This window comes from Bos indicus, chromosome 2, assembly GCF_029378745.1.
Source record: "Bos indicus isolate NIAB-ARS_2022 breed Sahiwal x Tharparkar chromosome 2, NIAB-ARS_B.indTharparkar_mat_pri_1.0, whole genome shotgun sequence".
Classification (NCBI taxonomy): domain Eukaryota; kingdom Metazoa; phylum Chordata; class Mammalia; order Artiodactyla; family Bovidae; genus Bos; species Bos indicus.
The window spans coordinates 14,128,667-14,152,091 of record NC_091761.1 but is presented as its reverse complement, the minus strand read 5'-3'; the positions used below and the strand labels follow the sequence as shown (position 1 = coordinate 14,152,091).

The 23,425-nt window shown below is 37.6% G+C and overlaps 1 protein-coding gene across 3 annotated transcripts in view; it reads right to left on the bottom strand.

Moving 5' to 3' along the window:
• PDE1A (phosphodiesterase 1A) overlaps positions 1-23,425 on the bottom strand; it is a 395,971-nt gene that overhangs the window by 283,921 nt on the left and 88,625 nt on the right. The window lies entirely within an intron of this gene.

Below are 23,425 nucleotides of genomic sequence, written 5' to 3'. Positions count from 1 at the left end.
AACACTTCATGAATACAGTAGCATTTGAAATACAACTTGAAGAGGATAAAGTTCAGACAGGAGATGGAGGAGAAACACTGAAGCAGAGTGGATACAATAAGCTCAAGAATGGAAATGTAAGACAGTCTTATGGGAAAATGAGTCATCAAACATGACTGTAGCTTGGGATTTGTGAATGGAGGAAGGAGATAAGGTAATGGAGAGTAGGTAGAAGGTGCTTGGAATGCCAGAAGAATCAATAGTTATCTTAATTGAAAATGAAGTGTCATTGCAAATTATGGAAGAAAGTAGTGACATAACTATGGCAGAGATCTAAAGACTAACCTGATAACTCTAGAAACAAGGAATTGTGAAGGGGAGGGGTGTGGATTAAAAAACAAGTTTGAAAATATCATAACATTTTAGATGGGGAGAAAGGGTTTTGAAGTAAAAAGTCACAAAGAAAAGAGGAGAGAAATATGTAATTTTCTAAGGACATAACTGAAAGAACTTGATATTTGTTTTGTTACGGAAGATAAGAAGTAGGGAGGCATCAAAAATAACTGCGATTTCAAGTCTAAATGGCAAGAGAAGTAAAAGGACAGGGAAAAAATTTATGTTTTCCTTAATAACTATCAACACAGGATCTAGGCTTAAGCTGTTCATCTAAACAATATTTCTCAAAAAATATTATTGGAGACTTTAAATCTTTGTAGTTATTTGACACAAAGATTTCCACTATCAATTTAAAAAACAGTAAACAGCATATCATCCTCCTAAATATTTACATTTTACATAAACATGATAAAGTTCTAGGAAATAGTGTAGTGATATGTGTGTGTGTGTACATATGTGTGTATAAAATTATTAATTCTCATGGGCACTTATGTTGCAAGAGACAAAGTTTGGAGAGACAGGCACACATATGCTCCTGAACTTACTCTTACAAAGTAAGTTCATGGTGTAATAAATCTCTTTCAGGTAGATTAGTATCAGGTATTGGGAGGTCAGGGCTTCCCTGGTAGCTCAGTTGGTAAAGAATCTGTCTGCAATGTGGGAGACCTGTTTTTAATCCCTGGGTTGGGAAAATCCCCTGCAGGAGGGCATGGCAACCCACTCCAGTAATCTTGCCTGGAGAATCCCCATGGACAGAGGAGTCTAGCAGACTACAGACCATGGGGTCACAAAGTGTCAGACATGACTGAGCGACTAAGCACAGCACCAATCAGGAGGTCATCCAGGTGAACATATCTGAGGTGGGAAGATATCATCACTTTGCATACAGCTGAGATCTATAAATGTAAATTTAGGAATCTCCTAACAGAGTAGATCATTGAGATTATAAAAGGAGATGGTTTTCAAGGGACTGGAGAAATTAATAGGATGTGGAAACAACAAAAGTCTACATTTTAAAGACTAATGCATAGAAGGAAGAGAGATTGAACTATAACTTGACAGAGTAGAAAACCTAAGGGAAAATTGTTTCAGAATGAGGTCTTCAAGTTACTCAGTAAGTTATGGAGATGTCACCTAAACATTTTAGTCTAAGACAAGTCTTTTTTTTTAATATAAATTTATTAATTTTAATTGGAGGCTAATTACTTTACAATATTGTATTGATTTTGCCATACATCAACATGAATCTGCCACGGGTGTACACGTGTTCTCCATCCTGAACCCCCCTCCCAACCTCCCTCCCCATACCATCCCTCTGGGTCATCCAAGTGCACCAGCCCCAAGATTCGTGTATCATGCATCGAACCTGGACTGGCGATTCATTTCACATATGATATTATACATGTTTCAGTGCCATTCTCCCAAATCTTTCCACCCTCACCCTCTCCCACAGAGTCCAAAAGACTGTTCTATACATCTGTGTCTCTTTTGCTGTCTCACATATAGGGTTATCGTTACCATCTTTCTAAATTCCATATATATGCGTTAGTATACTGTATTGGTGTTTTTCTTTCTGGCTTACTTCACTCTGTATAATAGGCTCCAGTTTCATCCACCTCATTAGAACTGATTCAAATGTATTCTTTTTAATGGCTGAGTAATACTCCATTGTGTATATGTACCACAACTTTCTTATCCATTTGTCTGCTGATGGACATATGGAATTTCAGATTCTTCTCTTGACATCTCAATATTTAAGGGGAAATTTCAGATCTGATACTCCACTTGGAAGTCCTAAGGCCACTGTCTCAGATTTAAACTCACAGCTCTAAGGTGGCCTTAAATGTTCTAATGTTTATACTTGGAGGCAGAACACCTCAGGATAACACACTAATTGGCATAATGATTAGTTTTCTTGGTATACAGTAAATTCTTCTCACACAGAAAATGCTAGGCATTCTGGGGTCTGGCAGGAGAAGAGGAGGAAAGAAAACAGTGGTGGGTAAGAAGGAGCAACATTAATTTTTATCTAGACAAGTTGGGTAACTGGAGCTGAATTCCCAACTGGGCTAAAAAGAGAGAGAATAATGTGTTGGAAGGAAAGAAGAGTTAAGCAGAACAAATTATCCTGATTATACACACTAATCAAAATTATTCAGCTTCAGCAATTTAAATTCCACATGAGTTTGTCTAAAAAGTTTGTATATGGAATTAATAGGAATTTTTATATAAATTTTAGGTCAATGGTTATTTAGTAACAACAGCTGTTTAGATACTCAGAATGTACTCATGAAGTGTTTTCCATTGTTTAAATAAGCAAATATCAAGAAATAACGAATCCACTCTGGAAACGGAATATATTTTAAACAACTTGCATCTTTATCACCTCAGATGGTAAACGTCTGCCTGCAGTGTGGGTACCCAGGTTCAATCCCTGGGTTGGGAAGTTCCCCTGGAGATGGAAATGGCAACCCACTCCAGTCCTTTTGCCTGGAAAATTCCATGGACTGAGGAGCCTGGTGGGCTACAGTCCATGGGGTCGCAGAGTCGGACACAACTTCACTTTCACTTTCACCACAAAACAAATGTCCTTTATTCAACTTTCCTAAATATTTGATTCTTAAGACAGAGAAAATAGCCTTACAAGTGCACTGTATTGCATGCCTAATAGAATGTAGCATTTATTATGTTGGTGCAAAAGTAATTGTGGCTTTTGGACTTTACGTGGTTGTGAATTTAAATGATTATAACTAGGCTCAAACACATCTTTATTAATCAAAATAGGAACTCTGACAATCAACACATTTTTGGCAATAAGAAATGAATTTGCTCATTCCTATAGCATAAAAAGCCACACTTCGAGATTCCACAAACTCTTGGAAAGCATTTTCTTCCTCCTGCTGGTTGTGGACTTGCTTTCCCTGCAAAAAGTTGTCAAAATGCTTGAAGACGTGGTCGTTGGTTGATGAGAGGTCAGATGAATAGGGAAGATGAGGCGAAACTTTGTAGCCCAATCTGTTCAACTTTTGAAACATTTGTTGTGTGATGTGTGGTCGGCCACTGTCATGGAGAAGAACTGAGCCCGTTCTGTTGAGCAATGCCTGCTGCGAGTGTTGCAGTTTTCAGTGCATCTCATCGATTTGCTGAGCATAATTCTCAGATATAATGGTTTCACTGGGATTCAGAAAGTTGTAGTGAATCAGATCATCAGCAGACCACCAAATAGTGACCATGACCTCTTTTTTTTTGGTGGAAATTTGGCTTTGGGAAGTGGCTTGGAGCTTCTTCTTGGTTCAGCCACTGAGCTGGTCATTGCTGGTTGTCGTATACAAACCACTTTTCATCACACATCACGATCCAATTGAGAAATGGTTCATGTTGTTGCAAAGAGTAAGAAAAGATGAAATTTCATAATGACAATTATTTTGATTTGTGGTCAGCTCATGAGGCACCCAGTTATTGAGCTTTTTCACCTTTCCAATTTGTTTCAAATGCTGTATGACCATAGAATGGTCAGCTGCTGAGTTCTTCAGTAACCTCTCATATAGTTATAGGAGGATTAGTTTCGATGACGGCTCTCAATTTGCTGTTGTCACCAGTCAATGGCCTCCCATTATGTTCCTCATCTTCAAGGCTCTCACCTTCTTTGCAAAACCTCTTGAACCACCACTGCACTATACATTTGTTAGCAGTTCCTGGGCCAAATGCATTGTTGATGCTGTGACTTGTCTCTTCTGCTTTATAACCCATTTTGAACTCAAATTTTAAAATTTGCTTGAATTTGCTTTTTGTCTACTAATAACAACATTACCATAGTCTAAAATAAATATAAAATAAACAGCAAGTTATAATAAGTCATTAGAAAAAACATAAAGCAAGAAAGGGGCCTGAAAATGATGTATAACATAACCACATTTATTAAGAATGTATTCCAATATCAAATGGCAAATTTCAACAATGCAAAAACTGCAATTACATTTGCACCGACCCAATATTTTTCCCTCCAAAAAAATAGATTTTTAGCACGTTTTAGAAAAGCTATCACAATAAAGTAAAATATCTTAAAATAACAAAACATGGAATATTTATGGCACTCAAGAATGATCTTTTTTCCCCTATACTATACAGTAGATTTTTATTAGTTGTCTATTTTATATATATCAATCCCAATTTCCCAGTTCTTTCCACCCTCCTCCCTGCCTTTATATCCACGTTTGCTATGTCTTCGTCTCTATTTCTGTTTTACAAACAGGCTCATCTGTACTATTTTTTCTAGATTCCACATATATGCATTAACATATCAATATGATATCTGTTTTTCTCTTTCTGATTGTCTTCGTCCTGTAGGACACTGTCTAGGTCCATCCCCATCTCTGCAAGTGGCACCATTGTACAATCTGTACTACATTAAAGTTACTCTTAAAAATGCATTCCAATATACAGTAGGTACAGACAATGTTTGATTCCACTTATACAAGGTACTGCTGCTGCTGCTGCTGCTGCTGCTGCTAGGTCGCTTCAGTCGTGTCCAACTCTGTGCGACCCCATAGACGGCAGCCCAGAAGGCTCCCCCATCCCTTCGACTCTCCAGGCAAGAACACTGGAGTGGGTTGCCATTTCCTTCTCCGATTCATGAAGTGAAAAGTGAAAGTGAAGTCGCTCAGTCGTGTCCGACTCTTCATGACTCCATGGACTGCAGACTACCAAACTCCTCCGTCCATGGGATTTTCCAGGCAAGAATACTGGAGTGGGGTGCCATCACCTTCTCCAATACAAGGTACTTAGAATAGTCAAATTCATGGAGTCAGAAAGTATATTGGTAGATGCCAGGGATGAGATGGGTGGGAGAAATTGGGACTTAGTGTTTCTTTGAACAGAGTTTCAGTTTAGGAAAGTGAAAAATTCAGGACATGGATGATGGTAAGAATTGTACAACAATGTGAATGTACTTAGTGCCAGCAAAATGCTTAAAAAAAGCATTGCCCTTAAATTCATGTTTAGTGAAATGTAGACTGTTTAATCTACAAATAACACCATTTTGAATAATACTGGCTTATGCTTGTGTGGAATCTCACGTCAAGGCCTTAAGAAATTTTTTTGTACATCCGTTATACCATCCTCTCACACAATATCCTTATGAAATAGAATGAAAACGATTTCATAGGTGAAGAAAAAAATTGACATTCAAGGGGTCACAATAAGTCAAAGGAAGAAACAGTGAGCAAGCATTTAAGTGTGGCTTCCATTATAGCTCGCACCTTCGTAACAAACAACGTTAGGAGAACTTAATGTGGATATCAAGGCAGTTATACAAGCATTCCTTGAGGTATAACTCATTCTCACTTGACAGTGTAGTCATCCAAATCATTTTTAAAAATTAGCTACTCACAATTATTTAATACACATGATACACATGAACATTCTCCTTTCTCGAGGTGAAGCAAGGGAAGACAGAGCACAAGTAAATGACTATGTGTTTTCTGAACCACATGATTTACTGTGAGAACTATACAGCTTTGACATGTCACATGGAAAGCCCTTACTAGGAATTTTAGGATATAAAATACTGTCTTTAGAAGAATTAAACAGGAGGGAATAGAAAGGTAAAGTTCAGATGGTTACTTTGAAAATGTTTCTAAACTGAAGAGATTTGTTTCTCCCATAATATAAACTTCATTTTGCTAGGTAGCAGAAAGAACCTTGCAGATAATGAAGCACAAGATGTGGGTAAAATGCAGCCAAATGTGTGTGTATAGTGATACCTGGGTGTGATAATCCGCACATGGTTCCCATCTGTTATTCCTTAATTTGCTCTCAGCTGTTTCAATAATGTGACATTGTTCATCACTTCTCAACCTTTTCGAAATATTTCTTTTCCTTTTTTTAAACTCACACCATCACAGTTATGTAATAGAACATTAACTATTCACTCAACAAGGCAACATTTTTTTTGCCTAAGTTTCTCTAAGAGTAGATAAAGTGTTAACTATGAAGATATTTCTTGGGGTCAGACTCTATTCTAAGTAACACGAATAAGAGAAGAAATAATTAAAGGAAGAAAACAAGACTACCTGAAAAATAAAATGAATTTCAGAAAAATAAAAGGGTCATTTTTTTTTTAAACTTTACAATATTGTATTAGTTTTGCCAAATACCAAAATGAATCTGCCACAGGTATACCTGTGTTCCCCATCCTGAACCCTCCTCCCTCCTCCCTCCCCACACCCTCCCTCTGGGTCGTCCCAGTGCACCAGCCCCAAGCATCCAGTATCGTGCATCGAACCTGGACTGGCGATTTGTTTCATACATGATATTATACATGTTTCAATGTTATTCTCCCAAATCTCCCCACCCTCTCCCTCTCCCACAGAGTCCATAAGACTGATCTATACATCAATGTCTCTTTTGCTGTCTCGTACACAGGGTTATTGTTACCATCTTTCTAAATTCCATATATATGCGTTAGTATACTGTATTGGTGTTTTTCCTTCTGGCTTACTTCACTCTGTATAATAAGTTCCAGTTTCATCCACCTCATTAGAACTGATTCAAATGCATTCTTTTTAATGGCTGAGTAATACTCCATTGTGTATATGTACCACTGCTTTCTTATCCATTCATCTGCTGATGGACATCTAGGTTGCTTCCATGTCCTGGCTATTATAAACAGTGCTGTGATGAACATTGGGGTACACGTGTCTCTTTCCCTTCTGGTTTCCTCAGTGTGAATGCCCAGCAGTGGGATTGCTGGATCATAAGGCAGTTCTATTTCCAGTTTTCTAAGGAATCTCCACACTGTTCTCCATAGTGGCTGTACTAGTTTGCATTCCCAAAAAGGGCCATTTTTTGAAAAAAATTTAGGCGAATAAAAATGTATAATTTGAAGCATTAATTTCTGGAGATTATTAATAAGCATCATATAGAAACAATACGATTTGGGTAATACTGGAGTAAAAAACTTGTTTTACTGCAAGAATTCTAATATTCCTTATAAATCTCTAAGAGGAGAATAAGTATGACAGGAAGAATTTTCCAAACTTATTCAATGGTTTTGTTCAGAGTATCCCTGGGGAATAGTGCTCTACAGCAAAATAGCATTTAGGAAATACTGAGCTCAGGAGTTTGATTCATCCGTTTTGTCAGTTTTAACAACAGACCAGGGCAGTGACAGAACATCTTTACAAAATAAATGTAGTATGGTCTTTGACTCACTAGCCCTAACCAAGCTCTCAGCTACAAGCCTTTTCCACATACAGAAGCTCAGTTCTATGCTGCTGCTGCTACTGCTAAGTCGCTTCAGTCGTGTCCGACTCGGTGCGACCCCATAGACGGCAGCCCACCAGGCTCCCCCATCCCTGGGATTCTCCAGGCAAGAACACTGGAGTGGGTGGCCATTTCCTTCTCCAATTCATCAAAGTGAAAAGTGAAAGTGAAGTCGCTCAGACGTGTCCGACTCTTCGTGACCCCATGGACTGCAGCCTACCAGGTTCCTCCGTCCACGGGATTTTCCAGGCAAGAGTACTGGAGTGGGGTGCCATTGCCTTCTCCGCAGTTCTATGCTAGCCTTTTAGAAATTCTCCCTACTGGCAAAAATACTCTGCAACACTTCATGTGCCTTTGTATGCCCATGCCTTTGCTTATGTTGTGCCATCTTTTTTATGTCCTTTCTCTCTTCCACTTGCCTGTCAAAAAGCTAGTACTGCTCAGTGTTCAATTGTTCCTCCCTCTCCTGTCACCGTCCTTCATGTATGCTTCTCTTAAAGGCAGAAGTTTTCAAATGTGACTGTATTCCTAATGCATTAGGAATAATTACAGAGTTTTTAAAACACTTGTTCCTAAGTCTCATCCAGCAATTTTGATATAATAGGTGGGGATTTTTAATTCCCAAGTGACTGTAAAACAACCAAAGCTGAGAACCATTGCTTTGGAGTTCATGGTAATTTGTCTCTGTATTTTATAGACCTATATCCTAAAAAAAGGTGTAAGGTTTTTTACAGGAGAAACAGCCCTCTTCATATTCATAGGTCCCCTGTACTCACAGAAATTTTTGAATGAAAAAATAAAATATCATATGCCCTCGCCTATTCATTTCTATAACAAAACAAAACAAGCTCATAGATAGAGAGCACAGATTGGTGGTTGCCAGAGGTGGGGAGGGGAAGAAATATATTGTTTTAAATAAAATTAATTACCAGTTTACTTAATTAACAACATTCATTTCACCTGAAAAAAGTTATTTGGCTTATATTTCCAATGTTGATGCTAATCTCATTAAAAGGTTTTCCAAATTACTCTGCTTTTCCATTCCTATTGTATGTAAATTATATCATCAAGGAGAGTGGCTCCCAATCTAGCTATAAATTAGCAATAGACTGGGGAGCATGTAAAAATAATCAAAGCTTTCTACTTCCAGACCTACAGAAGCAGAATCTGAGGTTAGGACTTCAGAAGTTTGTTTTATTTTAGTTTAGTTCAGTTCAGTTTAGTTTAGTTTAGTTTAGTTTTGTAAACAGTAATTCTAGTATCAATAGCAAACATTCATTCTATGAATCACTGATTTAAAAGAGGAATTTTATAATGTGCTGCTTTTATGAAAACATTTACTTATTATTGTACTGGTTTGGAGGGTCCAGTAATAGAAAACAATATAAATCTATCTCATAAAAAATAGATCCTTTTTAAAAGAATATAATCATAAATCCCTAGAGAAGACACATTATTGATGATACTTTATTATTCAAATGCAAGAGGAAGTATTATTTTATTTTACTATTTACAAGGCCTTTTTTCTAAGTCATAGTTTTAGTAGAACTGGAATAGAATTGCCCAAAATCATGTAATAAATTTTATTCAGCTTTTATTAAGATAACTAATTTTCTCAAGTCTGTTAGCATGACACAGTAAAAATCAATTCTCCAAAAGGAATTAGGAAAGTATAGGCCATCATTATGGGTTTAACAGCTCATGTTTTAGGCAATTAAGTGAAACTTTTTTAAGTTTCTTTTTTTTTTTTTAATTTTTAAACCAGTAATTTCAGGCATGCTATAACCTGAAGTCAGGTGAGCCACATTTGGCCTATTAGCCATCTAATGGACAACTGGACTTCACTATTCTGTTAATATATACATATATATATCCTATTCTCCCTGGTCACTCAGATAACTTTAATAGAATCAAAGGAAATTCAAATTATTGTTGTCTCTTCAATGGTTGAACTATAGATGGACTAAAGGAAAGAAGAATCAGAAACAGTATACGTGCTTTCAGAGAGCATTAATTATATTAATCGACCCAGGCTTATGTGTTTCTTTTTATTAATGCCATCCACCCAATTCTGGGGTTGTCATGTAACTTTCTGATTTTTCCAATGGGAAGTAGAAAGATGACTGAATCAGAGCCTTGAAAAGTGTGAGTTTATGCTTCTTCTCATAGATTCCTGTTAGTACCATGAGAACATGTCCAGGTTAATCTGCTGAAGGGATAAAAGGGACACATGGAGGAAACCCAAGTTGTATGGATATAACCAAGGTCCTCCTAGACCAGCCAACTCACAGGAAACTCATCATCTGGCCACAGATGCATGAGAAAGCTCCATTGAAATCTATCAAGTTTGATACAGATTACCGAACCTCTTGGCTTAATCTGTAGACTCATGTCATTTTAAGTCGCTATGATTTGTGTGTGTGCTTAGTCAAGTCTGATGCTGTGTGACTCTGTGGATTACAGCCCACTAGGCTCCTCTGTCCATGGAATTTTCCAGACAAGAATATTGGAGTGGGTTGCCATTTCCTGCTCCAGGGGATCTTCCCAACTCAGGGATTGAACCTGCGTCTCCTGCATTGAAAGGCAGATTCTTTACCACTGTGCCACCTGAGAAGTCCATTAGGGAGATTTATAAACATTAAAACAGACACAATTGTCTTCAGTGTTTGAAAGGTTGTGCTGTTATAGACAGCATTTGGATCCTTCAAGTGCCAGTTCTACTAAGAGAGAAAAAAAGATTGTATTGATAGACAGATTTCCATTTGACAAAGTGCTTTCTAACAAGTCATAGATTTTCAAGGATAGGGCTATAGACATTGAATTCCCTGATTCTAGGATGATTCACGGAGAAGGCAATGGCACCCCACTCCAGTACTCTTGCCTGGAAAATCCCATGGGCGGAGGAGCCTGGTAGGGTGCAGTCCATGGTGTCGCTAAGAGTCAGACATGACTGAGCGACTTCACTTTCACTTTTCACTTTCATGCATTGGAGAAGGAAATGGCAACCCACTCCAGTGTTCTTGCCTGGAGAATCCCAGGGACAAGGGAGCCTGGTGGGCTGCTGTCTATGGGGTTGCACAGAGTCGGACACGACTGATGTGACTTAGCAGTAGCAGCAGCAGGATGATTCAAGATGGGGCTAAAATGAATCTATTTTATTCATTTAATCATTATATGTTTCTTCATCTAGCCCTTTAGTGCTACAGAATTATGTACATATTATCAGTACAAGTGTGTTGTAGATTATAGTGGCTTTCTTATTCTTTCACTGGCATTAGAAACAAGAGCCATGTGCCCATTCCTCTAGTCATCCTCTTGGATATAGTTGCCAGAATTCTCAGTCAAGATTTACCCCCATAATTCACCCTGAAAATGGAGACATAACCATTATGTGGACCTAAGGAAACAAATTAGTCTTTGTGCTATCATTCATTCGTTTTAAAAGTCATCAGCTAACAGACTGCAGTTGGATTTTGTCTAGTCTATCAGTGTTTTTTAAAAATGTGAGACCAAATGCTTTTTGCTTTTCATCTATCACAGTTCCCAACATTTTCTATTTCAAACATTTATAATACTGACCTGGTTCTTTTAGGTATTTAAGTTTAAAGACTGGCTAAGTTCTTACTTTTCATACTGTTCACTGGGGTCTCAAGGCAAGAATACTGAAGTGGGTTGCCACTCCCTTCTCCAATGGACCATGTTTTGTCAGAACTCTCCACCATGACCCGTCCACTTTGGGTGGCCCTACATGGCAGGGCTCATAGTTTCATTGAGTTAGGAAAGGCTGTGGTCCAAGTGATTAGTTTGGTTAGTTTTCTGTGATTGTGGTTTTCATTCTGTTGACCCTCTGATGGATAAGGATAAGAAGCTTATGGAAGCTTCCTGATGGGAGAGACTGACTGAGGGGGAAACTGAGTCTTGTTCTGACAGGCAGGGCCATGCTCAGTAAATCTTTAATCCAATTTTCTGTTGATGGGCAGGGCTGTGCTCACTCCTTGTTGTTTGAAGTGAGGCCAAACTATGGTGGAGGTAATGAAGATAATGGCGACCTCCTTCAGAAGGTCCCATGCATGCACTGCTGCACTAAATGCTCCTGACCCTGCAGCAGGCCACCACTGGCGCACACTTCTGCCAGAGACTCCTGAACACTCGCAGGAAAGTCTGGGTCAGTCTCTTGTGGGGTCACTGCTCCCTTCTCCTGGGTCCTGGTGCACACAAGCTTTTTGTTTGTGCCTTCCAAGAGTCTGTTTCCCTAGTTCTGTGTAAGTTCTGGCAGCTCTATGGTGAAGTAATGGTGACCTCCTCCAAGAGGGCTTATGCCATAACCCACATCTGCTGCACCCAGAGCCCCTACCCCTGTGGCAGGCCACTGCTGACCCATACCTTGGCAGGAGACACTCAAATACAGTTCTGGCTCAGTCTCTGAACAGTATGAAAAAGCAAAAAGATAGGACACTGATAGATGAACTCCCTAGGTCAGTAGGTGCCTAATATGCTACTGGAGATTAGTGGAGAAATAACTCAAGAAAGAATGAAGGGATGGAGCCAAAACAAAAACAACACCCAGTTGTGGATGTGACTGGTGATGAAAGTAAAGTCCCATGATGTAAAGAGCAACACTGCATAGGAACCTGGAATGTTTGGTCCATGAATCAAGGCAAACTGGAAGTGGTCAAACAGGAGATGGCAAGAGTGAACGTTGAAATTCTAGGAATCAGTGAACTAAGATGAACTAGAATGGGTAAAATAAACTCAGATGACCATTCTGTCTGCTACTGTGGCCAAGAATCCCTTAGAAGAAATGGAGTAGCCATCATAGTCAACAAGAGAGTCCAAAATGCAGTACTTGGATGCAATCTCAAAAACAACAGAATGATCTCTGTTCGTTTCCAAGGCAAACCATTCAAAATTACAGTAGTCCAAGTCTATGCCCCAACCAGTAATGCTGAAGAAGCTGAAGTTGAATGGTTCTATGAAGAACTACAAGACCTTCTAGAACTAACACCCAAAAAGATGTCCTTTTCATTATGGGGGACTGGAATGAAAAAGTAGGAAGTTAATAAACACCTGAAATAACAGACAAGTTTGGCCTTGGAGTACAAAATGAAGCAGGGAAAATACTAATAGAGTTTTGCCAAGAGAATGCACTGGTCATAGCAAACACCCTCTTCCAACAAAACAAGAGACAACTCTGCACATGGACATCACCAGATGGTCAATACCAAACTCAGATTGATTATATTCTTTGCAGCCAAAGATGGAGAAGCTCTATACAACCAGCAAAAATAAGACCAGGAGCTGACTGTGGCTTGAACTCCTTATTGCCAAAGACTGAAATTGAATAAAGTAGGGAAAACCACTAGACCATTCAGATGTGACCTAAATCAAATCCCATTCCATTATACAGTGGAAGTGACAAATAGATTCAAGGCATTAGACCTGATAGAAAGCCTGAAGAAATATGAATGGAAGTTCATGACACTGTACAACAGGCAGTGATTAAGACCATCTCCAAGAAAAAGAAATGCAAAAAGGCAAAATGTTTGTCTTACAAATAGCTGAGAAAAGAAGAGAAGCTTAAGGCAAAGGAGAAAAGGAAAGATATACCCATTTGAATGCAGAGTTCCAAAGAACAGCAAGGAGAGATACGAAAGCCTTCCTCAGTGATCAGTGCAAAGAAATAGAGGAAAACAATAGAATGGGAAAGACTAGACATCTCTTCAAGAAAATTAGAGATACCAAGGGAATATTTCATGCAAAGATGGGAACAATAAAAGACAGGAACAGTATGGGCCTAACAGAAGCAGAAGATATTTAGAAGAGGTAGCAAGATTACACAGAAGAACTATACAAAAAATATCTTCATGACCCAGATAACCACAATGCTGTGATCACTCACCTAGAGCCAGACATCCAGGAATGCAAAGTCAAGTGGGCCTTAGGAAGCATTACTAAGAACAAAACTAGTGGAGGTGATGGAATTCCAATTGAGCTATTTCAAATCCTAAAAGACAATGCTGTGAAAGAGATGCACTCAATATGCCAGCAAATTTGGAAAACTCAGCAGTGGCCATCGGACTGGAAAAGGTCAGTTTTCATTCCAATCCCAAAGAAAGGCAATGCTAAAGAATGTTCAAACTACTGCACAATTGCACTCATCTCACACGCTAGCAAAGTAATGTTCAAAATTCTCCAAGCCAGGCTTCAATAGTACGTGAACAGTGAACTTCCAGATGTTCAAACTAGATTTAGAAAATGCAGAGGAACCAGAGATCAAATTGCCAACATCTATTGGATCACTGAAAAAGCAAGAGAGTTCCAAAAAAACATCTACTTCTGCTTTTTTTTAACTACGCCAAAGCCTTTGACTGTATGGATCATTCTTCAGGAGATGGGAATACCAGCCCATCTGACCTGCCTCATGAGAAATCTGTATACAGGTCAGAAAGCAGCAGTTAGAACTGTACATGGAACAACAGACTGGTTCCAAATTAGGAAAGGAGTATGTCAAGGCTGTATATTGTCACCTGCTTATTTAACTTACATGCAGAGTACATCATGAGAAATGCTGGGCTGATTGAAGCACATGCTGGAATCAAGATTGCTGGGAGAAATATCAATAACCTCAGATATGCAGATGACACCACCCTTATGGCAGAAAGTGAATAAAAACCAAAGAGCATCTTGATGAAAGTAAAAGAGGAGAGTGAAAAAGTTGGCTTAAAACTCAACATTCAGAATACTAAGATCATGGCATCTGGTCCCATCACTTCATGGGAACTAGATGAGGAAACAGTGGAAACAGTGGCAGACTTCATTTTGGGCGGCTCCAAAATCAGTGCAGATGGTCACTATAGCCATGTAATTAAAAGACGCTTGCTCCTTGGAAGATAAACTATGACCATCCTAGACAGCATATTAAAAAGCAGAGACATTACTTTGCCAACAAAAGTCCATCTAGTCAAAGGTATGGCTTTTCCCATAGTCATGTGTGGATGTGAGAGTTGAACTATAAAGAAAGCTGAGCGCCAAAGAATTCATGCTTTTGAACAGTGGTGTTGAAGAGTCCCTTGGACTGCAAGGAGATCCTACCAGTCCATCCTAAAGGAAATCAGTCCTGAATATTCATTAGAAGGACTGATGCTGAAGCTGAAACTCCAATACTTTGGCGACCTGATAGGAAGAGTCAACTCATTAGAAAAGACCCTGATGCTAGGAAAGATTGAAGGCAGGAGGAGAAGGGGATGTCAGAGGATGAAGTGGATGGATGGCATAACCAACTCAATGGACATGAGTTTGAGCAAGCTTCGGGAGTTGGTGATGGACAAGGAAGCCTGGCATGCTGCAGTCCATGTGCTCTCAGAGAGTAGGACACAACTGTGCAATTGAACTGAACTGAAGTTCTTACTTATGACTCACATTCTATCAAAAGTTATAGGAAATACAGAGATTCAATACAGATTCTAGCCTCAGGAATCCTATGGTTTTGGAGAAGAGGTGATTTCCTTAGGTAACTATAATAGGTTGAAGTAAAACACACAGTGAAAGAGATACAGAGAAAATGAGATGGGTCACCGAATTAGAAACAATTGGATGCAGCTGGATTGTGAAGCCAACGCGTAATTAGTGGGCAGAGAAATTACAGACTTCTTTTTATGTTGTTTCTCAAAGACATCACCACTGGAATTATTATAAGCATTTGAAATCTTCATTAGAGATTCCCGACAAACAGGTGGTCCAGATTGTCACATGTCCCTGCTTTCATCCAAATTTTAATTTAATGATACAATTTAAAAAGTTACTTGACCTATTAGAATTTTCTTTTCATTCCTTAATTAGGACTTAGAAAATCACCACATTTGTATGTTGAAGATAAATTCCTATTGTTTTTTATTACCAGTGGTCTCTAAACAATTTATTGTAAGCTCTTTGATCCTTAAAAGTGTCAAATTAAATATTGATATTTTTAAAGCTGAAGTGATGATTTTCATAATAAAAGTCCAAGACTTTCAATGCCTACCAAACACTTGGTTAATGAATATATAATTAATATTTAAATATGTTTTGATTTAATAAACAATATGCCTAAAAATATCATCTTAAGATCCTAAAAGGTAGAGTCACCAAAATAGCAAAAATAGACACAAATTTGACTCAGAATTCACACTTCTTCATAACAAAAATATGACTCTAACAAAGCACGCTTGGGATGTTTCAAAGATAACTCTGGAAGCTTTATCATCTTTTCCTTCAAATGCACTGTAGACTTGCCCCTACACTTCAGCAGCTCCAATTCAGGAAATGTTGGATTTTGCTCAATTAAAGATCATGTCCAAGTGGACTTAATCAAATATATAAATAAACTGAAGTTTTCCCATGAGAACTATCAAAATTATGTCATGTCGAGTCACAGAACCAGAGACTAATGCAGACTTCTTTAACCTTCTTCTCTATAAACCAACAGGTCATTGTTAAGCTTACTATTATTTTTTCATTGCTATTATTATTATTTTTCATTGCTTTTTACCTGAACACTATAAGTAATAGGTGGATTATTTCAAATAAAAATTTTCAAGATGATATAAATCATAAAATTATCCCCACTAGACCATTTTACCTGCATAATCTTGATTTTCCTCATTTCAAACATTACAAACATTTGAATAGCAGTTTCTAAACAATACCAATATCCAAGATAAATGCAAACAGCACCAAACATCTCTAGCTTAGAAAATAGGACTTGCATAGCTCCCTAGTGAGAAGTGCTTTCTTATGTTTTATTTATTCCTTGTTCCTGGATCCATGTGTGTGTGTGTGTATGTTAGTCACTCATTCATGTCTAACTTTTTGCAACCCCATGGACTATAGCCCTCCAGGCTCCTTTGTCCATGGAATTTTCCAGGCAAGAATACTGGAGTGGATTGCCATTCCCTTCTCCAGGGGATCTTCCCAACCCAGGGACTGAACCTGGGTATCCTCTATTGCAGGCAGATTCTTTACCATCTAAGCTACCAGGGAAGTCCTATATCCAAAATTATTATTTATGAATTTAATACTTCCTCATGAAGTTGCCCTGAAGATTATATGCTTCTTTCTTGTCTAAAAATATGCTAAGATTCTAATGAATGGTAGCTCTTGGTATTAATTTTAATATCTACTGCTGCTGTTGCCACTAATTATAAGTTTATTGGAAATAATTCAAATTTTTGTAAATTGTGGATGAAGTAATACTATGGGAGTAGATTACTCATTGCCTGACTTCAAAATGTTTACCAAATTACAGTTTATTTGTGATGACCACTTAAAAATTAGAGCTACTTTTATCACAACTGGAAAAAAAAGGCTCAACAAGGTCTAAGATGTTTTCTTGATAAATATTTCCTGCCTTACATTCAAATGTATTGTTGTTTTACTCTGACCTTTGTAATTTATTTTGAAGATCAGTTTGTAATTATTTCTTCCTTAAAAGTCACACAATGACTTCTGACTAGCAGCAACAGTATCTTGACAACAAAAATACTAATAAATGTCTGTTATAAAATATTTTTGTTCTATTAATTAGCATTGTGTCTGATAATGTCATAAACTTTAAATTCATATCACTATGTCTATTTTCCAAAAGTATTTTTCACTTTCATAGCAAGTAGAAATAAATGCAATTATTTTGTTCTATCAATTAATTGTCACTTACTTTAAAATTATCATTTATTAAAGAAAACCCTTGAACCTAAATTTCCAGTATATGACTATATAACCATTGCAAGTCAATTCAATTTCCTTTTTCTCTCTTAAATAAATGAATTCACAATCACTTGTCTTAGAAACAAAAACTGGCAAAATATGTTCATATACATAAAGTTGTGGGAGAAGGCAATGGCACCCCACTCCAGTACTCTTGCCTGGAAAATCCCATGGACAGAGGAGCCTGGTGGGCGGCAGTCCATGGGGTCTCTAAGAGTCGGACATGACTGAAGCAACTTAGCAGCAGTAGCAGCAGCATATAAAGTTGTATTAAGTTTTGGATTTGATTTACATAGAACTTTTTCTTAGGAGAAAATACATTTCATAAAAGAAAAGGTATTTAACATACTCTACTACTGCCATAGTTAATACATTTTTTCTATGTAATTTTCACTCTGATAACTTTTTACTATATACATTTCTATCTAAATCACACATTTTTGGGTGGGTGTGTATGTGTGTGCATTCAGTCGTGTTTGACTCTTCTCGACCCCATGGACTGTAGCCCGCTAGGCTCCTCTGTCCATAGGATTTCCCAGGCAAGAATACTGGAATGGGTTGCCATTTCCTCCTCCAGGGGATCTTCCCAACCCAGGATTTGAACCTTCATCTCCTGAGTCTCCTGCATTAGCAGGCAGATTCTTTACCACTGAGCCACCTGGGAAGCCCCAATATATTATACTACTTCACCAGTTAATTTTTTTATGTAATTTTCACTCTGATGACTTTGTACTAAAATTTCTGGCTAAAGTACACATTTTTTGTTGAGGAAGTGTTAAAAAGAAATTAAAGCATAGAATGTCAAAAACACATTTATGAGATGAAAATGCCAATATCGATAATGTATTAGCAATACAATTTCTTTAAATTTTGAAGTGAGTTTACACTTTATATTACTTGTTCCCATTTTCTATTATTCCCAAAACACTGAAGTAAATGGCTCTGAAACACTGAGTAGAAAACTGTCTAGAAAACTATTGTAAATCGGCAGAGTGGTCAGGTGTCCCACCTTATTACTGTTTAAAAATTTTTTTAGAAAATCAGTAATATTATTGATTACTTATTCCTATCTGAAAGTCAGGAATGTGGTGTCATCTGCAACTTCTGAACTAGCTTTGACACCGATGTTAACACTGAGCTTAAATGTGGGGCTAAATAAAAATGATTATACTCCAAAAGGTATACAATTTTAAATATTTAATAGATATTTTATGCTACTTCTCTATAAAGCATAGATCACAACCTTGAAACAAGAATTCAGACCCATCAATAGGGTACTAATCATCCCCATTCAGTACACAAACAAAATTAGGACTGCCTTTCTTTTCCTAGGCATCTCACTGCTTTCTACATCTCCATGTGAAGAGAATATGCCTGCCAAAAACACACTCAGAATTCCTCTGCTAACAGCCACTTGTAAAAATAAAACTCTGAAAAGGCATAAAGAGAAGAAACAGCATGTTCTAAATGCTGTGAAGAACCCAACATGATTTTCATTGGTCTTGGGCCCTGGCAGCCATTCGACCCACACTTTACTGTCTCAGCTCCTGGATGCATGGACCAGTTCTCAGTACTGCGGCTGAGCAAGAACCAGTTGCATGATTTCATTTGTGGCTTTTTCGTGCTACTTCTAATGAAAAGTCACCACAAAAATAACATCCACTTTTGAACCCTGAAAGAGGTTCAAAAGCTTGTTGGTTCCAAAGAACACTAAATAAGGCTTAACATGTAAGAAAAAAGTTTCAATTTATTTTTTTAATTCATTTTTCCTACATACTTCCAGAAAGACTTTGAAGCAACAAACAGGAAAAAAAGATGCATATATAGTAGAAATTTGATAAAAAATAAAATATCAAATCAAGTGGGGGGAGATAATTATAACAAAAACCCAGACTTGTATATTTCGTAGCAGTGTAATTCAGGTAAGAATTATTTTCACTGATGCAGTTTTATTAGGAGAAATAGATTTTTCTTGGTATCAAAGCTTAAGATTGAGTAATATTCTGAGAATATAGAAAGTTCACTAAGCCATATGAGCATGCAGTAAGATGGAAGTATCTTCAGCAATTGTTTTACTGAAGTTAGACAAAGGTACTTCATCTGAAATGTTCTATAAATTGATGAATCTTTTTATATAAAGAGATTAATTGTAATTCCTAGAGATCAAACTCTGTGGTAACAGAAAAAGAAGTTTTTAAACGTCTAAAGAATGTGTGTATCAGAGAGCTCTACTATCAAGTGCTGATTCAAATCTTAGATTTTTAAAGATCTATACAAATTCATTTTCTAAGTGCTGAGGAACAAACAGTGTTGTTGACGGAAAACACATTAATATATGTTTTGTAATAGTGTTTCCTTCCTGGAAAATTATAAAGCCTAAAGTGTTTCTCTTGAATAAAGGGAGAGTGATTTCTCTGTACAAGTCTGAGCTGCAAGAACATCTGCAGAGTGACCCACAAAATGTGTCTGAAATGCATCATTTCTCTATGTTCCAGGCTGAACAGTCTCATTTATCCCAAAGCAACATGCAAAACGTATGAAACACGCGCGTACAGACTCCAGCCTTGGCCAGAAAAGAAGCTTTGCCTTTGTTCCTCGCTTCACAGATCTGACATGAAAATGTGTATCTAAATTTTCCATGGAAGACTTTTAAAACATGGATTTGATAACCTAACTGTGTGAAATGATTTGGGAATTGGCATTGTGGGAGACCAAGACATTCTTAGAGACAGTTTCTAAATAGCATATAAAGCTCCTCCCAGCCTTCCCAATAGCATACCAGCCATGGAATTTCAATATTCATCATCTCCTCTAAAACCTCTCAACTAATTTTTTACACTTGATGGATGATTTTTATTATTTGAAATTTAGGGAGATCATGCTGATGAAAAATTGACATTAATTCTGTCTCAAAAATGAAATTTAAAAGAAAATCTTTCTCTTAGCAGAAACTAAGACAACATTGTAAAACAACTGCCCTCCAATGAAAACTAATTAAAAAATTAGAAAATGAAGGAAATATAACATTAAAAAATAATAATATTATTTAAAATATTGCTCTTATCATTCTCAGTTCACTTAGGGGCCAGAATTAGTTTTCACTGAAATTTGTCTTTTCCATTATAATTTCCCAGGATGTTGTTATCTTCTTTTTGGTACCCATCACCTGCCTGTGTCATGGTTACCTAGATATACACTAGATGATATGCTTTGTAAGGGTAAGGTTGCTTTTTTGTTATTGTGTCTGGCCTCTCCAGTGGTGCATGCATACGTTGTGTCTGACTCTTTGTGACCCCACTAACTGTGACCCACTCTGTCCTTGGAATTTTCCAGGCAAGAATACTGGAATGGGTTGCTGTCTCCTACTCCAGGGGATATTCCTCACCCAAGGATCAAACCCGCATCTCTTGCATTTCCTGAATTGGCAGGTGGATTCTTTACCACTGGCGGCCTCCCCAATGCCTTCCCCTAGATATGGTCATGTCTAATCGAGCAGAGAATGACAGGTGAATTGAATTAAAGCTGTGGGTTCAATTGCAGAAGAAAGTAGCCTGTATATAGAAATTTGAATGGTGTCAATATGTCAGATGTTTCTTAAAAAAAAAAAAAAAATTCTAGGCTGATTTCTTAAAGACTAAAATTTTAAATGAGTTTTTAATAAAAAATACCAAAGATATTTCACAAAATTTCTATTAAACTTGTAACTAGCACATATGAAACAATCTAGCACAGATTTGCTTACAGATTGAGAACAGGTGTGCAAATCTCTTAGGCAGTGGGGTGCACACATACTGTACATATTGAGAAGGAAAAGTCTGACCAGAAAAGGAAGCCTAGAAAGATGTCTCAGTGTGAAAGGCTGGACAGCTCAGGGGAAGGCTAAAAGAACAGGGGAGCTGGGAAAGGAGGCTAACAAAGAAAATAAAGTGGGACATGGGATAAGAGCCAAGGTGCCAAGAGAGACAGTATCAGTCGTTCAGTCATGTCCAGCTCTTTGTGACCGCATGGACTGGGTCTGTAGCCCACCAAGCTCTCTATCCATGGGATTCTCCAGGCAAGAATACTGGAGTGGGTTGCCATGCCTTTCTCCAGGGGATCTTCCTGACCCAGGGATAGAATCCAGGCCGCCTGCATTGCCGGCAGATTTTTTACTGCCACCAGAGTAAAAAATGGTGGCTCTCTAGTCTGAGCCACCAGAGAAGCCCAAAGATGCCAAAGTAAAGCTTAACCCATTTCTCAGCTTGCCCAAAAGCACAATTAGCTATTAGAAAGCCCATGCTGCATTTCACTAAAGAACAGCCTAAAACTTTCTCTGAGAAAGTATGTCTAGTCATTTGGATCTTTTAAGATACTCTCCACCCTTCTTTCCTTCATAACATTCATATCTTGATAAAAGCAAAGCCAGCTGTCAATATGCCAGTAGACCCATGATCCCACATCTGGCCTTAATCTGTTTTCATTCGGGAACCCATTTCAGCACTTGCTTGAAATAATTGCCTGGTAAACGTACATCCTCTTTGGTAGCTGTTTTCTCTTCTAGATCATCAGTATCATGAAACAATCATTTGAATTTACCAAACTGTATTCTAATCATCTGGACAAAGGATCCCACCTTCCACAAAGGATCTGCTCTTTATATGAAAGAGAAGCACACTTGAATTGCAATTCCCCTGAGAGTGGCACCTTAACACATAATTCGTCAGGAGCGGACAAGGATTTGGCATTAAAGCAGTGAGCGACCACCTGCAGGAACAGTTCCACCATGGAGTAACACACTTAGGTTGATGGCTGAGTGGATCTGATTTTATCCAATATGGCCCTGCCTGCCTGAACTTCTGTAGGTACCCTCTTTAAGTGATGCCTCAGTTTGGAATTGTCTGTGCAACTTTCATGCCTCCTTGAAGTCACACATGCACTTGGAAAGAAAATAGTAGTGAACTGCACAGGAACTGAAAGAACGTTTCCAGCGCCTGCCACAGGAAACACGGGAGGTGAACACACATTTTGGATTTTTGGTTTAATTTACAAATGCATATTTAAATAGACACATAATATTAAATGTGTAATGTAAATTTGAAAATATCTTCAAAAGATTTTAAAACAGATTTGAGCCAGCATTTTAAGCATTATGAAAGTATATTGATATTACTAGCAATATTTTAGTAATAATTAATTAATACATAAGAATGGAAACATTTTATATATAATTCTATTCCTTGAAGGCCCACTCATTATTTAACAACATACAATGTCAGGAATTTCATCCATAAACTTCTACAATCCTGTAGTTAATTCAAGATCAACAGCCAGTGACTACAACTTAACATTTAGTATTGTTAACATGTGATATCTTTGCTATATTTAAGATATTATTTGGGGGGAGGCCCAAATTTGATATATGGTTAACTTTAATTCCAAATTCTGGATTCTAAATTACATAACAGGTAACTAAAAAATCAAGACAGACGAAATTACAGTCTCTTACTGAAAGAGTCTCTTCCCCCCTCAAAATAAAACCTTAGCCCAATCTGTTATGCAAGATCTATATTCTGCCTGGCCAAAGATTCCACCCCAGTGCAAAATATCTCCTATTGCCCTGCTGTTTGCTTAACTGCTATACAGATACTCCTAAATTAGAGTAAAATGTACATAGTATAGTACAATAGCCATCAAGTTCAAATTTGTCTCCCCATACATTACTGCAAAGAAGCGTAGCATTCACAGAACTAAAATACTACTTCTGAGAGAAATCAGTTGAAAGAACCACACATTTCCCATTTACAGGGCTATGCAACCACTAGAAACAGCAAGGGGTTGCATAATGTTTCAGAAGTTCTTCTAGTGCTATGTCACTGAACTACATGAAAAGCTAATATGTTTTTAAAATACATTTTGAAAAACTGATAAAAGCTTGTGCATAGGGTTTCAGAAAATAAAAAATAAAAGAACTCCTTCAGTATGCATGAAGTTACACTTTTGGCACAGTCTTTATTGCTTTGTTATAACTCAGTGCCAGAATTTACAAGTTAAGGATGAAAAAGAAATT